Source organism: Arvicanthis niloticus, chromosome 8, assembly GCF_011762505.2.
Source record: "Arvicanthis niloticus isolate mArvNil1 chromosome 8, mArvNil1.pat.X, whole genome shotgun sequence".
NCBI lineage: Eukaryota > Metazoa > Chordata > Mammalia > Rodentia > Muridae > Arvicanthis > Arvicanthis niloticus.
In genome coordinates, this window is record NC_047665.1 from 31460544 (window position 1) to 31476276 (window position 15733).

General features: G+C 41.7%; 1 pseudogene; it reads right to left on the minus strand.

Moving 5' to 3' along the window:
• Positions 1-1564: 1564 nt before the first annotated feature.
• Positions 1565-2074, minus strand: LOC117713352 (small ribosomal subunit protein uS4 pseudogene; annotated as a pseudogene).
• Between the last annotated feature and the right edge of the window lie 13659 nt (positions 2075-15733).

The following is a 15733-nucleotide window of genomic DNA, read 5'->3' on the forward strand; positions in this document are numbered from 1 at the left end:
GTGTTTCATCACAGCAATAGTAACTTTAAATAAAACATATCTGTACATATAAGGTTATCATGAAGGGAATGCTTTAATGCCACTTCCATGACCTCCTTTACCTCATCACCTTTGGGGATAAACATCAGAGAAAATGCTTAGCCACAACTTGTTGGAATCCACAAAATACGCTGCTCTGTCACTGCTCTCTGTCTGATGTCAGTTTCACCCAATGGCTCTCCATCACCATTGGGCCAACTGGGAACAGGCAAAGGAACCAAGGAAGAAGTTTTAGAATCGCCATGCCAGGGAAGCAGAAAGATCAGGCCCGAGAGCAGGAGAAGGGAGAGCATACAGCCATGTAAGAGCCCGGGAAGAGCAGCCCCAGTGGTCATTCCCCTGATTAGGTCTGGTGTGGCAAAGATGAAATATAGATTTTAGTAAGTAACAATTCAGGAGTATCGTATCGGAGGGGAGTCGCTGGTGATGTGGAAGCTTGGGAGTGGCCTAGCCCTTGAGCTTCTTAGGACATACTGAAAATAAGGCTGTGTGTGTGTGTGTGTGTGTGTGTGTGTGTGTGTGTGTGTCTGTGTGTGTGTGTGTTTCATTGGAGAATTCACAACATTGGGATGGTAGCCAGAGCATGGGCACACCCTCTGGGGAGTTAAGAGTGGGCTAACCATACTACCAGTACATTCATCTATTTAAGTAGCTTGAAGAAATATATGTACTGACTTAGCAAGCAGGGTATTCAATAGCTACAACCATTGGTGTGTTCTCAGTGTTGCAAGAATACGATGACTCACAGCCTCCCTAGATGTAAGATGTTCTGCATCAAACAAGCTGTATGAGTGATTTTAACATTCAGTGGGTCTTACCTAGATAGACCTCCTGAAAAATAAATATTGCAACCCCAATTCCAGAAGAGTCGCAGCCTGATGAGAAATTGAATTGCAGTAATTCTTTTCCATATTCACTGTAAGAACAACAAACAGAGGTTAGATCCTAACTCAGTAAACCAGGAATGTGTCACTGCTAACAAAAAGTATGGCTATACCCCATAACTTAGGTGAGGAACCCAGCCCCATGATCTGGAACAAACTGATCAGATCCACAGCTGTAAATTATCTTGTAATTCCTCCAAAAAAGCACACAGTTTGATGTTTAGTGTGATCCTTCTGGATAAAGCACAGCCTTAAAAAGCCTGTTCAGCATCAAGATAAAAGTGATGGCTGACAATGACAACCTAAGCAGGACCCACAAGGTGGGTGGAGAGAAACAACTCACACAAAGTGTCTTCTGAATTCCATGTGTGTACATCCCACCCCACCATCTGTGCTGGGTAGTTTTATGTCAACTTGACATAAGCCAAAGTCATCTGAGAAGAACAAACCTCCATTGAGAAAATGCTTCCATTAAACCAGGCTGTGAAGGCACCCCTGTAGGGCATTTTCTTTTCTTTTTTCCAAATGTCACTTTTGATTTGTTAGTCAACTGAAGAACTAGGACATCCTCAGTCCAGGGAGGTGTTCATTTAATTTTCATCCCCATCATCACTGGCTCTAGCACCACCCTGGCTAGCTCTTCACACAGCCTGGGCAGCCACCACCATAAGGTGAAGGGAGAAGACACTGTGCTTCTGGGAGTCCAGAGGGACAACAACGAAGGACAGGATGTTCACCATCTGCTTGCAGACCATAATACAACGCTGATGGATGAGCTCACCAACATGGTAAATAGATTTGACCAGGCCCAGTTTAAGGACCTGGGACTGCAGCCATCTCTCCAGGAAACCCTCAGTCTTCAGGCCAAGGATGTAATCCAGCTTCATCTCGCCCTCATCCAGCACCCCAATGCAAACAAGTTGCCTCAAGAGAGCACTGCCTTCAAAACCACTATGTGGGTCCTTTTTATCCAGTGTAAACAGCTCCCAGGTGGCATTGAGGATCTTGGCCAGGGTAAAATTGACCTTCCACACCTCACATTTGTTCCAGAGCCCAACCTCTCTGAACAGCTTCAGGTCCTGGGCAAGGCATGACTTCTCCAAGAGTCCCGGTGGGTTTTTACGACAAGCCCAGTTTGTGGTGACAGACATGTTGACTTCTCTAGGCTGGCTGCATCTACAAAGTCATGCTTGTGATCAGACATTTTCTTAATTAGTGGTTGATGACAGAGGCCCCAGCCCCTTGTGGGTGAGGTTATCCCTGGGCTGCTGGGTTTGGGTTCTACTACAAAGCAGACTGAGCAAGCCAGGGGAAGCAAACCAGTAGCAGCACCCCTCCGTGGCTTCTACATTAGCTCCTGCCTCCAGGTTGCTGCCCTGCTTGAGTTATTGTCCTACTTCTTCCAATGCTGGACTGTAATGAAAAAGCATAAGGCAAATAAACTCTCTTTTCCCCAAGTTGTTTTAGTCATGGTGTTTCGTCATAGCAACAGTAACCCCAACTAGGACACCACCACCTCCCCAATAGACACAAATAAATAATGAAATTTTTTAAATTAAAAAATGAAGAAAAGGTTAAATTTTTGTACCCAGTGAAAACCACACTAGTGATCCCAGCACGGGGTGATTGAAGCAGGAGGATCTTCCATTCAAGGCCTACCTGGATTATGCAGTAAGACCCTACCAGGCAGTGGTGACATATATCTTCAATCCCACTCTGGTTCTAGGTCATCCTGGTCTACAGAATGAGTTCCAGGACAACCAGAGCTACCCAGTAAAACCCTGTCTCAAAAAACTAAACAGATAGATAGATAGATAGATAAATAGATAGATAGATAGATAGATACATACATACATACATACATGATACATTGATAGACACATAGATACATAGATAGATACATAGATGATACATAGATAAATAGATAGATAGATAGATAGATAGATAGATAGATAGAATAATAACAAAGCAGATGCTTGAGCATGTACTGCCAGATCTTAATCCTCACAGAGGCACAATATTAAAAGTTTAAAAACTATTATTAGTATGGTTTCCCTGCTTGTGCAACTTTTAAAGAAACGTGCATGGCTATTTTAGACTGAAATGATTTCCCTGCACTCTGTCTTCAATCATACCTCAGTCTCTATGGCTGGCATAACAATGAGAAGATAGAATGCAGAAGAACACACGGGCTTCACAGCGGTGCCTCTCCAGCTGCCACTCCAACACAATGCCTTGAATTCATGGCAGCTGTCAGAGTGCAGGTAATGGATGACAGACACACAACATGGAAGGAAAAGAAGGGAGTGGTACTATTAATTGGTACTCATCTGCCAAGTCAGACAGAAGCGGAGTACCCACCTGTGATGGTCGGTGTCAGTTTTCCTGTAGAGCTCAGAAGAGAGCATAATGCATCTAATGATGTAGTGAAGTGCAGGAACAAACCCACAACCCCAACTCCAAGGAAAGCTCAGCATCAACAAGGGCAGGGCTTCTCGTTCATGGACCAGGATCATTTTGCCTACAACTCTTGCTCGTTATGTGATGTGTGCAGAGAATGCCATCCCTTTGCTTTTAACTATGTATATAAAAGGGACAAAGTATACAATGTACTGCTTCATTGTCAGATGCTGCTTCTGATTTCTGATATTTTCAGCACATTAACTGTACTCTCATTTCTTTTAAAATAAAATTTGATATCGTAATATAATTATATCGTTTCCCCACTTTCCTTCCCTCTGTCCAAATTCTCCCATGGGGCCTCTTTTTCTTTAAATGTTACATGCACATGTCTCTTCCTCCCTCAGCCCCCCCCATCTGTGTGTGCACACACGCACTTGCCTGTGTGCATGTTAACGATGTCTCATTTCTTAATAGTGCTCTTTAAATCTTCTCACTATTTTATTTCCAAACCTACTTCTATTCTATTCCAAGCAAATCATTGTTCCTTAGAGTCATTTATCTATACTTTTTCTTTTTTGAGCATGGACTTGGTGATCCATTTTGGGAAATCAGAAATAATGGCTGTGACTAAAACCAGACAAAGTTATCTCACAAAGGTTTTTGTTTTAATGGATAAGAATGTCAGCCAACAAATAAACTCATGACATTTCATAACATGAACACATTTCAGTTCAGTACTATAAGGAAACCTAAGTGCCTGAGAGGAAGTTGGAGAGGAAGATGTCCAGGCAGCCTCTGGGGGGGGGGGGGGGCGCTGTGTGAAAGCTACTTGAGCATAAGGTTTAAGAAACTGGTGTGGCTGGAAAAAAAAGTGAAGGGGACAAAGAGACCTGAAGATGAGACTTGAGAGTCACCAAGGGCCTGATGAGAAGGAACCAGTGGAGAAGTTCTAGGAGAGAGCAGCTAGTGTCTTCCTGTAACCACAATCATCCCTCAGGCTTCAGTGTGAAGAGCTGGCTTGGAGGGGCAGATCCAAAAGCACAAAGGAAGCTCCTGAGGCCTCAGGGAGGTAGGTGGTAGCAAAATCAAATTAGAGGAAGTAGACAACTGGCTTATTTTTTTTCCTAATAAAATCAAAGTAGGGCTGGAGAGATAGCTCAACAGTTAAAAGCCCTGACTGCTCTTCCAGAGGTTCTGAGTTCAATTCCCACAACCACATAAAGGCTAACAGCCAACTGTAATGGGATCCTATGCCCTCTTCTGGTGTGTCTGAAGACAGCTACCATGTACTCACATAAAAATATAAATGAATAACTCTTTTTTAAAAATCAAAGTAGATTCATGACAGTCACAAAAGATGACTCAGCAGTTAAGACTGAGTAAGGTTCTTCCAGAGGTGCCAGTTTAGTTTCAAGTAACCACTTCATGTGGCTGACAACTGCCTGTAACTCCAGCTCCAGAGGACTTTTATGCTTCTGGCCTCCTGGAATACCTGCATGGAGATATGCACACACACACACACACACACACACACACACACACACACACACACAATTTTAAAATAAAGATAAATATTTAAAAATTGTGAAGTGACCTCATGTTCCATTTGAAAACTAAAGAAATGTATATATATGACAGAATAGTATTTAGCCATAAAAAGGGTAAAATCGTGTCATTTGTAACAACATGAATGGACATAAAGGAACTGTGCTCACTGAACCAAGCCAGTCATAGAAATATAATAGACATTGTAGGCCATTGCTCAGATATGGAGCAACTCTGGTTTCATGGAAGTACTGAGTAGAATGGTGCTTGCTAGAAGCTGCATGGGGGTAGGCTGGGGCAGGCTAGGCATCAAAGAGAACAGTGTAACTACATAGGAGGAATACATGCTGGTGTTCTATTGCACATAAAAATATAATTGACAATAATGTCTTGCGAAGTTTGAGATAGAAGAGAAGTGCTGGAATCATTTCATAAAGAAATGAGAAATGTTTGAGAAGATAAATGTACTAAATACACTCACTCCTCATCACACAACGTACATTGAGATATAACCAATATGTACAGTTATTATGCTTTAATTAAAACGTTAATGAAAAGATAGCGTAGCATACAGCATGATAGATCTGTTCTTGTCCAGATACTAGCTCAGTGCTGTCAACTTGGACTTTAGGACTAGATGCCTAGGGTTAAGTCCAGTCTCCTTAACTCATTGACCGGACAACCTTTTACAAGATACCCCATCTTTTAAAGTTTCTGGTTCTTTTTCCAGATAATGAACACTGTATCTGATTGTCCTCTTTCAGAATGGTAGAGGCTCAAGACTCAGCCAAGTGCCTGGTAGATCATAAATAATTGTGGCTGTCCTCGTTAGTTTTAAGTGCCAACTTGACCCAGCCTAGGGTCATCTGAGAAGAAAGCCTTAATTAAGGAATTGTTTGGTCAGATTGGCCCATGGGCATATTTAGGATGGATTGTCTTGATAGCTAATTGTTGCAGGAGGGCAATACCAACCCAGACATTTGGCCCTGAGTTGTGTCGGAAGGCTAGCTAAGCATGAGTAGGTGAGCAAGCCACAGAACGATTCAGCAAGCACAGCGGTGCCTCCATAGTTTCTGTTTCAGATTCCTGCCTTGAGTACCTGCCTGACTTTCTTCAGTGATGACCTGTGACCTGGAAGTGTTAAGGCAAATTAACCCCTTCCTTCCCATGTTGCTTTGGTCAGAGTGCTTTATCAGCACAACAGAGATCCTAAGACACAGTGTACCTGGAACAACAAAACTAACTGGGTGGAACCGCTCCTGTTCCAGCTTTTCATAGGAGCCACAACCAGCACTGTGTTTATCTTAAAAGCATTTGTTCATTTATTGAAATCCATTTCCTTGATCTGGGGCTGGGGGTGGAGCCCATGGTGGTCTCCTGCAAGCTACTTAAGTGACATGGTGCTGAGCAGCACCCCCAGCTCCATTTGCTAATTCTCAGTCTCTGTTCTTATTCCCCCATCTTCTCTTTTTTTTTTTTCCTTTGGTTACTCAAAGATCAGGATAAATGTAGTGTTAGATTTCAGACTCAGGTTTGAGGGGCCCCATTTTGCCATGGGCTCCCACAGGTGAAACAACAGTGGGAACTCCCAGAGTCTGAGCGTGAAAGGCCTGCATGCAATGTGGTCAGGCTAGCCCAGGTGTCTGAGCATGCTGACTGAGGTAAACAGGAGCACATGTTGGGCAAGGTGCAGAAGACTCTGTTTCCTCGGCTGTGGCTATGAAACCTGCCCAGCTTTGTTCTGCAAACCTCCTAATACCTAACGAGGAGAGAGGCTGCTGGAGCCCAGGACCCCGAGCACCTGGACTCCCTTATCTCGTTTATTATTATTAACTGCTTCAAAAACACTTCATGGGTTTTAAAGACAGGGGCAGATTGTGGTCTCTCCTCAGAGTGTGGTCCCACCAGGAGACCAAATGCTTTTTAAAAGTTCCTCTAGTGACATGCTCTGTCTTAACTGATATTTTCCTTTTAAAAACAACTTGCCTGGAAAGGGGCACCCAGAAAGGATATTAGGGATTATGTTGGAATAAAAACAGGGACTTGTTTTCCTATTCCTCTTTGGTTTCCCCTTCCCCCAGCTAAGGAAAAAAAAAATCTTCTAAGAATGTGAGAAAAAAAAATAGCTAATTCCAGATACCACAATGCTGTTCTTCTTCAGCACAAATTAGCCCAATAATAAAAGCTTAAAAAAATTCTTAAGCTTGTGATAAGAGACAAAGGGATGACCTGGGGAATGTGGCTGTCCTGAAACGGAGAGATGTGAGCACAAGCATAGACTATTAGATGAACTTCTCAGAGGAGGCCTGTGTAGAACTCACTGGTACCTCACCCCACCCCATGTACCACCACCACCACCACCACTACAGTTCCAGCCTTAATAGAAGAGTCTGCTTCCCCAGGGTTTCATTCAGTAGTAACAAATATAAGGCTGCCCTGAGCTCTTCTCCCTGGACGCTTGTCCATCAGCTATCTGAAAATGTTCTCCCATGATTCCTATTCCACTGTCCTCCAACCTCTGAAAGAAGGGAGCTTCTGGGGGAAAAAAAAAAAAGGTCAAAGGTAGATTTCAGGATAGAGTCAAGCCACACCCAGCGAGGCAGACAACCGACCAACCTCTAATCCGGTTCCTTCGTTTTAGCCCTAAAGTGCATTACTACAAAGCAAGTGTTTAGTTTGACAAAGTATAGCCCTGCAGAGCTGGTGAAAACCTGAGGGAACTACAAGGAAGGGTACCCTTAGCCCCCACCTACCAGTCTTCTATGCCTCTGTGGCATGAGCGCTCCAGGAACTCAGGACCACTTCGGGGATTGGTAAAAAGCAGGCTCCACTACAGATTCTCATACTCAGCAAATCATCCTACATATTAAAAAATATAATATGGCCCAATTTATGACGAATTTTATAGCCAGAATGTAGAAATAGCATATCCAGATCATTTTACGAAAGAGCCAAAAGACACAGTAAATTAAGATTAATTTGCATGAAACTCTGCAGACACCAACATAATATACTTTTTATAAAAAAGGAAACACACTTTGTTTGAACTTTGTGGTGCGGCATTAGGTCTCTCCCCTGTCTGCAGTCGACTTCTGTTCCTAATTTAACACCTGTAAACTGCCGTGGAAATTGTACATAAAAAGTATGTTTCATATTGAAAAGGTAGGAAGCTTGCTTCTAAGTAAGACTTGGAGTTTTATTATAAATTATTCAGCTCGCGCCTTGAAATCCTTTTGGGGTCTTTTTGGTTTCTTGCTTGCAATATTTGTAGTTGTCAATCAAGTCAGTCAGGGGAGCCCAGGGACATCAGCAGAATCAGGAAGCATGTCGACGAGACAGACAGAATGAGTTTGGACTCCGTCTTCTGATTTAAATTCTTTAGTTTCTCCCACTCACAATTTCCACAGTGTTTCTGTTAGACAAGTGGGAAAAGCAGAGCAGACCAGGGTGGTGGCGGCTCAGAACCCTGGGCCAGTGGCTGACTTGGCGTTACACAGATGAGTTGGGCTCATGAGAATGGAAGGTTATGCTCTGAGACTTTGCTCCTGCGACTCCCCATATTAGCTTTCTTCTTTCCACCGATGAGGTTTGATGATTCACTGCCAAAGAACCTGAAGAGTCCACACATGCATTCATGTGTAAATACCCCCCACACACACCCATACACATGTGACTATACTCTTCCATGCAAATCCTGAAAGGCTTCAGGGACTTCTTTTCCTACAAGAGTAAGCTTGCACCGTGAGATTACACCCCTGGGTATTTACCTGATGGATACACAGTTGCAGAAACACTTGAAGTTTACTGCAGCACCATTCACGGCCACTAAATTCTGGAGCCAACCTGAATGTGTGCTGACAGAAGAGTAGATAAAGAAAACGTGGTGCAGACACACAGCAGAGTTTTTCAGCCATGAAAAATGAGCTTGTGTCATCTTTCAGGAAAACAGATGCGATCGAAGATATTAAGTGAATTAAGCCAGTCTCTCCAAAAGACAAACACTGTGTGCGTTATCTCTCATATGTACCTCCTGGGTTTTATAGGGATACATAAAAATATGGCTACATATGACATGAGAATGGAAGGAAAACTGCCTATGGGAACAACTGGGGAGCAAAGGGAAGAGGAGAGGTGAGAAAACGGAGTGGGAGAGAACAAAATATATACATAGACATACGTGTGTGTGTGTGTGTGTGTGTGTGTGTGTGTGTGTGTGTGTGTGTATATATATATATATATATATATATATATATATATATATATATACTTTGTGGACATACATGTATATGTATATGTGTGTATACACAATATAGACATACACATATATAAAACACTATACCATGTGTGATAAATATATACAGTGAAAACCTTTTTTAAAGGAAAGAGAAAGAAAATCATGGCTGCCAATGGCAGCTTTTCTGATGCATGTGCCTTTGGTGTTTTCTATTTTCATGACCTTTTTCTCCCTTTGAATCTCTGTGTCTGTCTCCCTCCCTATATCTGTGTCTCTGCTTCTGTCCCGACCCCTCCGTCTGATTGGCATGTAAGCAGATGAAGGAACAGTCAGAGGTTTGCTGTAGTGTGGCTAGTAGACAGAGCAGCAGAGCACATGGTGGTAGCCTAGAGCTTTGGGTACCAGAGCTCATAACTTTACATTGTTTTTTTTTTTTTACAATTATTATATATGTGTTTGTGTGTTTCTGCACACTCAATATAGAATGATGACCCACATGTGGAAGTCAAAAGACAACTTGTGGGAGTTGGTTCTCTCCTTCTACTATATGGTTTGGGGGATATCACCAGGCTTGGCATCAAGTGCCTTGCCCTGTTGAGTCACGTCATGGGTCCAGGGGCCCACATTTTAGTCAGGCAATGTCTGTCCACCTGCTCTTGAGTCACGTGTCTCAGGCCCTGTAACATAAGGATCTGCATCCAAGGAAACTATTGCTGCCAGACGCCAGGGTACACTGCCTCTATTTAATGAATGCACCTGGTTCCTCAAGATTTCTCCCTTGGTGCCACAGTGAGAGGGTGTCTCCTAAGCACACATGCCAGACAAGATGTACCCTTTCCAACAGGACTTGAATTCGTGTGCTACTATGATCCCCTGGCTCTCTCCTACCTGTGTATAGAAGGTTAGTGAGAAGTGTAGCATGTAATTCATGTAAGTGAGTTTCCAAGACTCTAAAGAACCACAAAAATATTAACATCAATATGAAAAATTCTTGAGGTAAAAGTTATAATCATGTATATTTCAAATCTGTTGCTCATTTCTCAGATGCTCGAATATACTTCACAAACTTCCTTTGTGGAAAAACACTTGAGTTTCCTCCTCTGGCACCCTGGAGATCCACAGGTGTGTCATGACATCAATAGGCAGGTGGCCAACAGAGAGTCAGATAGCTGTGTTTTTCATGAGACTCCAGATGGCTAACTTCAAGATGAAATCCTTCCCTTCAAATATGAATTTCTCCTTCTTTCTTTCTCATTTAAAAATATTACTAGTTAAGTTTAAAAAAAAAAACCTTCAAGTTTAACCATTCAGGTGACTCATAAAAACTAGTTAAAGAAATGAAAGTGGAAAGTCTACCTTGCCTTTATCTTTTCTCCATTTTTTTTTTATCACTTTAGTTCAGAGCTTTTTCTTTTTTTTTCTTTTTCTTTCTGGCACACTATTGCATCTGTTTGAGCTCCCTAGAACCAGCTTTCCCATGAATCAAGCTACTGTGTTTTAGCAGCTGTGAACTGAACTGGTCAAAGACTTTTCCTAGCTCACACTTCCCAGCTGGAAGATTCTAGATGCCTGAGCATGTGTGAACTAGAACTTGCTGAAGCCACTTTCCTTTCTGAAGCTCAGAAAGAACTCACTTTCTGGCTGGGGAGAGGGCTCAGTGGGTAAATCTCTTGCTGCGTAGTGTAGACAAGAATCCTTGTAATGCTCACAGTGGTGAGAACCTACATCTCACTGTTCAGCCCTGCCTCAAACAAAGAAGGCTGACACCCACGGTTGTCCTCTGGCTTCCACACACCAGCCATAACATGCAAACACACACATATACATACATACATACATACATACATACACACATACACACATACACACACATACACACGCATACACACATATACACATACATATGCATGTATATATATATACATACATATACACACATACACACACATACACACACATACACACACACACACATACACACACATACACACATACACACAGAGAGAACTCACTATTCTATTCTTCTGAGTTACTTGACCTTGCTGGGTACCTGTGACTTGATTTGTGTGTATTCAATTTATTTATCAGTGCCTTAACTGTGAACATTAACCCGAATTCATAAATTATTTACCAAAGAAAAGTCTACAAGCTGGACAGCATCTCAATGGCAGGGTGCTTACCCAATGTCTGGAGGCTCCTGGGTCCACTCTCAGCACTGAAAAAGAAAAACTTGAAAACAATGCAGACAACTTGATAAGTCCTTAGGACAAAGCTTTACACTCATTTTTATCACACCATCCATTTGTAGCTATGCATTTCCAAACACTGGTCTTTCCACACAGATCCCCACATTCAGTGCAGTGTGGCACAACGTCAAGACATGGAATTTAAGTGAGCCATAGACATCTACTTATAAATTATAATTTCTCCCTATGTATGTGCAAGAAATATTCCAGACTTATGTAATTCACATCCTCAGAAATGAAAACAACTTATTTTTTACCCCACTTTCTCAAATTGCTTGGAGGTTAAAAAAAAATCTTCAACGGATAATATCCTTCAACACTGCATTGATTTCTCAGCTTAATTTAAGCATAGAAATTATGTGCCAGATGGCATGATCAACATGTTCTGTTGAAAGATTGCAATTTTATTCTTGTAAGAAAAAACAAAATAAGCATTTTCCCACGTGGTCTACTCAGCAGGGAAGAGAGTTTATAGAGGCTGGGCTCTAACAATGCCATCTTTGACAGGGGAAATGACAATAGCTTTGAATGTATTAACTGAACTATTTTGAAAGCCCAAATGTACTTGGTTTCATTCTGCCACATGTATCACACAGGCTGTGATTAGTAACTAGAAACAGCAATATGAATGGTCATGAATACAGTAACATTTATCTTTGCACAGTTGGACAGTTAAATATTTTCTGAAATGCATTTCATTTTCAAACACGAAATAGCTGTATTTCATTCAACATCCTGAGCCATGGTGCTGTAAAATCTGAACATGGCCTTGGCTCCCTGCTCTCAGGGAGGTCATTAAAAGATCTGCCTGTCTTGGAAGAGGTGAGAGCGGCCTGCTTTGCAGCTTGTTCCATTTTTATGGGACATTTGTATTCCCCATACTTCCATAACAGTTTGACAAGGAACTTCATCAGGAGCAAAAGAGAAAAGCATGATGTTTATAAGAGAGAAGAGCCCAAACAGTCAACCGATTCAAGCATTTGAACACTTGGGGTATCATGGAGAGAAGAGAAGGGGACCAGGGAAGGTAGAAGTTAGAAAGGAGGGGTAAGGGAGAAGGGGCAGGGGAAAGGAGGAAGATAGATAAAGAATCGAACCTACAGAACAAGTCTTTCCTAAGACTGTTCATTAGTGACCATATTTCAAAAAAGCAAAGGCTGCCTTGCCTATGGCAGGTGAATGTCAGACGTAGAAACTGAGAGATTTCTAATTATTATACATGCCTTAGATGAGTATTAAGATAGATACCTCCAGGGAAGTGTTATATTCTAAAAACTTAAAACAGTTCAGCCTAATAAACTTCGAAACAAAAGCGAGAGCAATGTTCTTTCTTTGGCTCTAAGTTGGAGTTATTTCCTCTTAGCTTTAAAAAAACATCTGTATCTTGATTTTTAGGTATTTCTGGCATAAAAAAAAATATAGCCCACTTGGCAGTAATAAGTTAAAATAGATTTTTAAATATTCTTATGTAGAAATAACATTAAAGATGTGTCTATTTGTACTATCAAATAAAATGCAGAACGATATTACTTATGACTGTATTAGTACTCTAAGACTTACGTCTTGAAGCATCAAATGTTCTCTCTACCATGCTTCTCGTGACTAAATGGACTTTGTTATCATTTTCTACCCAGGATCATGCTGTGTGATCCGCTTCTCAGCAATTTACTAAAGGTCAAATGGATCAGCTTGTATGTGGTCCAAAATGACAAATGCACTGGCTGACACATGGACCACATAGTCTACTTCCGGGGTTGTCAAGAACTATGGCACATGTGTAGAGTTAGGGGTGAGTTTCCTAGGGGTTATGGTTTAAGTCCAAGACACCCTCTATAAAGGCTCATGTATTTGGTCCTCATTTGGTGGCGTTGTTTGGGAACATTTGGAAGACGAGTCTAGTTAGTATAACTGAGGTGGGTTATAATGACCATACGGCCTTTTAGTTGCCCCAAGCCCTATTCCTGCTGACCCACCTGGAAGGGATATGCTGCTATCATGCATTTTGCTCCCACTACAGAGGTCAAAGCCTCTGCCTCAGCCTGTTCTTTCCCACCACAATGGACTGAAGCCTCTCTATCCATAGACAAAATTAATCTCCACTTCTTTAAGTTGCTTCCAGTAGGTACTTTTGTCAAAGGAATGAACAAAGAAACACACCAGGTGTCCCAGATCCTGGCTCTACCCTGAAACAAATGGAAACAGCATGGATTAGGGAATCTCATTTTAAAATGGTTTGTCTCTTAATGTTTATTTTAAAACAAGGCAAGTTGAGATAAATAGCCCAGATTAGTGGGACATGGAAAAAATAGTATTTATAGACAAAATGAACAGCCAAACCTCAGTGGGCTCTGGCAAAAAGTTGAAGAATCGAAGAGAATGAGGATAGGAGCTAGAGACCAAAGCCTTGCTGTCACCTATTATGTGTGACTAGCTGGCTCCCTCATCTGGCCTGTGGTACTACAATGATGGTGTTAGAATAACTCTTTTTCCAGCTTTGTTTGTTTGTTTGTTTGTTTGTTTGTTTGTTTGTTGTGTGTGCATCCGTAGGTACTGCTGCTTATGTGTGCTCTCTCCTACCATCTGGGTTCCTGGGTGGAACTCGGGTTGTCAGGTCTGATGGCAAGTGCCACCTGCCCAGCCTTCTGGCTCATCCTCACATGACTTCTCTTTTACTTAGTATGACCTCAGATAGATAGATGTGGTGGACAGGCTCAATAGTACAGCACTCGGGAGCCAACACTATTGAGTCATAAGCACTCAACAATAGCCTGGGCTGAGTTGTGGGTTCCAGGCCATCCTAGACTATAGAGTGAGACCAAACCTACAACACAAAATAAATAATTACAATTATAAAGATGGCCCCAAAGCACAATAGTAAGACTGACCATTCAGATATGCCAAAGAAAAACTGTGAAGTACTTTATTAAAAACTTTTTTTGTAAACAGAAGCTCTTGATTTAGTGAGGAAAGGAAGAAACATATGTTGAGGTTACTAAGCTCTACCACATGATATTGACAACCTCTTACAGCACCTAACTTATGAATTAAACTTTTTAATAGGTATATGAAATCATAGTATCTCCAGAGCCTACACCACCCATGGTCTAAGGCAACCACCAGATGTCTTGGGATGTATCTGCGTAGACAAGAATCACCCTAGGCAAAAACAGTAGGCATAAAAACTCAAAGAAGGTCAAATCCTCATTTTCACAATCTTCCTTTCCAGTGGACATATTTGTTAAGAATATTTATGAGCTGGGAAGATATGAACCTTCAAGAGCATTGATAAAGACTGACCTAGATGCTTCGGGGAACCAAGAATATGTGAGGTACCGGATGGTAGTAATTTAACGATCTGGAAGTAACGTATGGAGCCCAGTGAGTTTCAGAATATCCCAGGGGACCCTGGCTAAAGTTCTAATTGTCAAGATCAGTCTTGTGGTTCTGAAGTGACCTGTGGTTTCACATGAGAAATACCCACAGCTGCAGAGGAAACCGCAGAGGTCTGGAAGCTGCAGGCAGAAGCAAACAGAACCACAGTGTATTCTACAATGATCATGAAGGACCACAGAAAGCCATGGAAGGAAGAAAAACACATTCCAAGGCTGGGAGCTTACTGAGTGTTTAAAGTCACGGAACTGACTGGTGTGACAGAGAAAATGACCTCCTTGGATTTGTTTCTTCTTAGAAACGGAAGAGACTACATACTCACTTCCTATTATGACTAGTTAATTACAGAAGGCAACAGAGGAGTTGATTTCATAATATTTTATTTCATTTGAAATTTCATCTCATTTTTTAACCTCTACAGATTTCATAAACTTATGTCTTTGCAAAAGTTTAAAAATATCCATTATTTTTAATCCGCATGCTTTTACAGGAGAAATATTCAAATAAAGAGAAAATATTAACTTTAGTTTTTTTAATCATTGCTATAAATTTTCTCCCCAGGAGATAGGTAGCTACAAGAAACAATAATTGCTGTGAAACAAAGTTTGCTTTTTTAAAAAATGTTTTAACAAGTCTCTTCTAAGGAGAGTTCGAAAGTTTCTTTTCCTTTATGTAAAAGCCTGTGCAAGCTCCCTCTGCTGGCAAAAGCTTGAAACTCAAGAGAAATGAGGCATTTCAAAACACCCGGCAGGAGAGGTGGAGAAGAGTTAATTGGTTGAACTGGTTGCCTAGCAATGCCAGGATCACAGGTTATGCTTCAGAGCTGAGCAACAGGATAGAGTAAGCTACAGGCTTAAGAGGGCATGTACCCTCCATGTGTACTCTTTGGTTTGTGGTTTAGTCCCTGGGAGCTCTGGGGGGTCTGGTTGGTTGATATTCTTGTTCTTCCTATGGAGTTGCAAACCCCTTCAGCTCCTTCAGTCTTTTCTCTA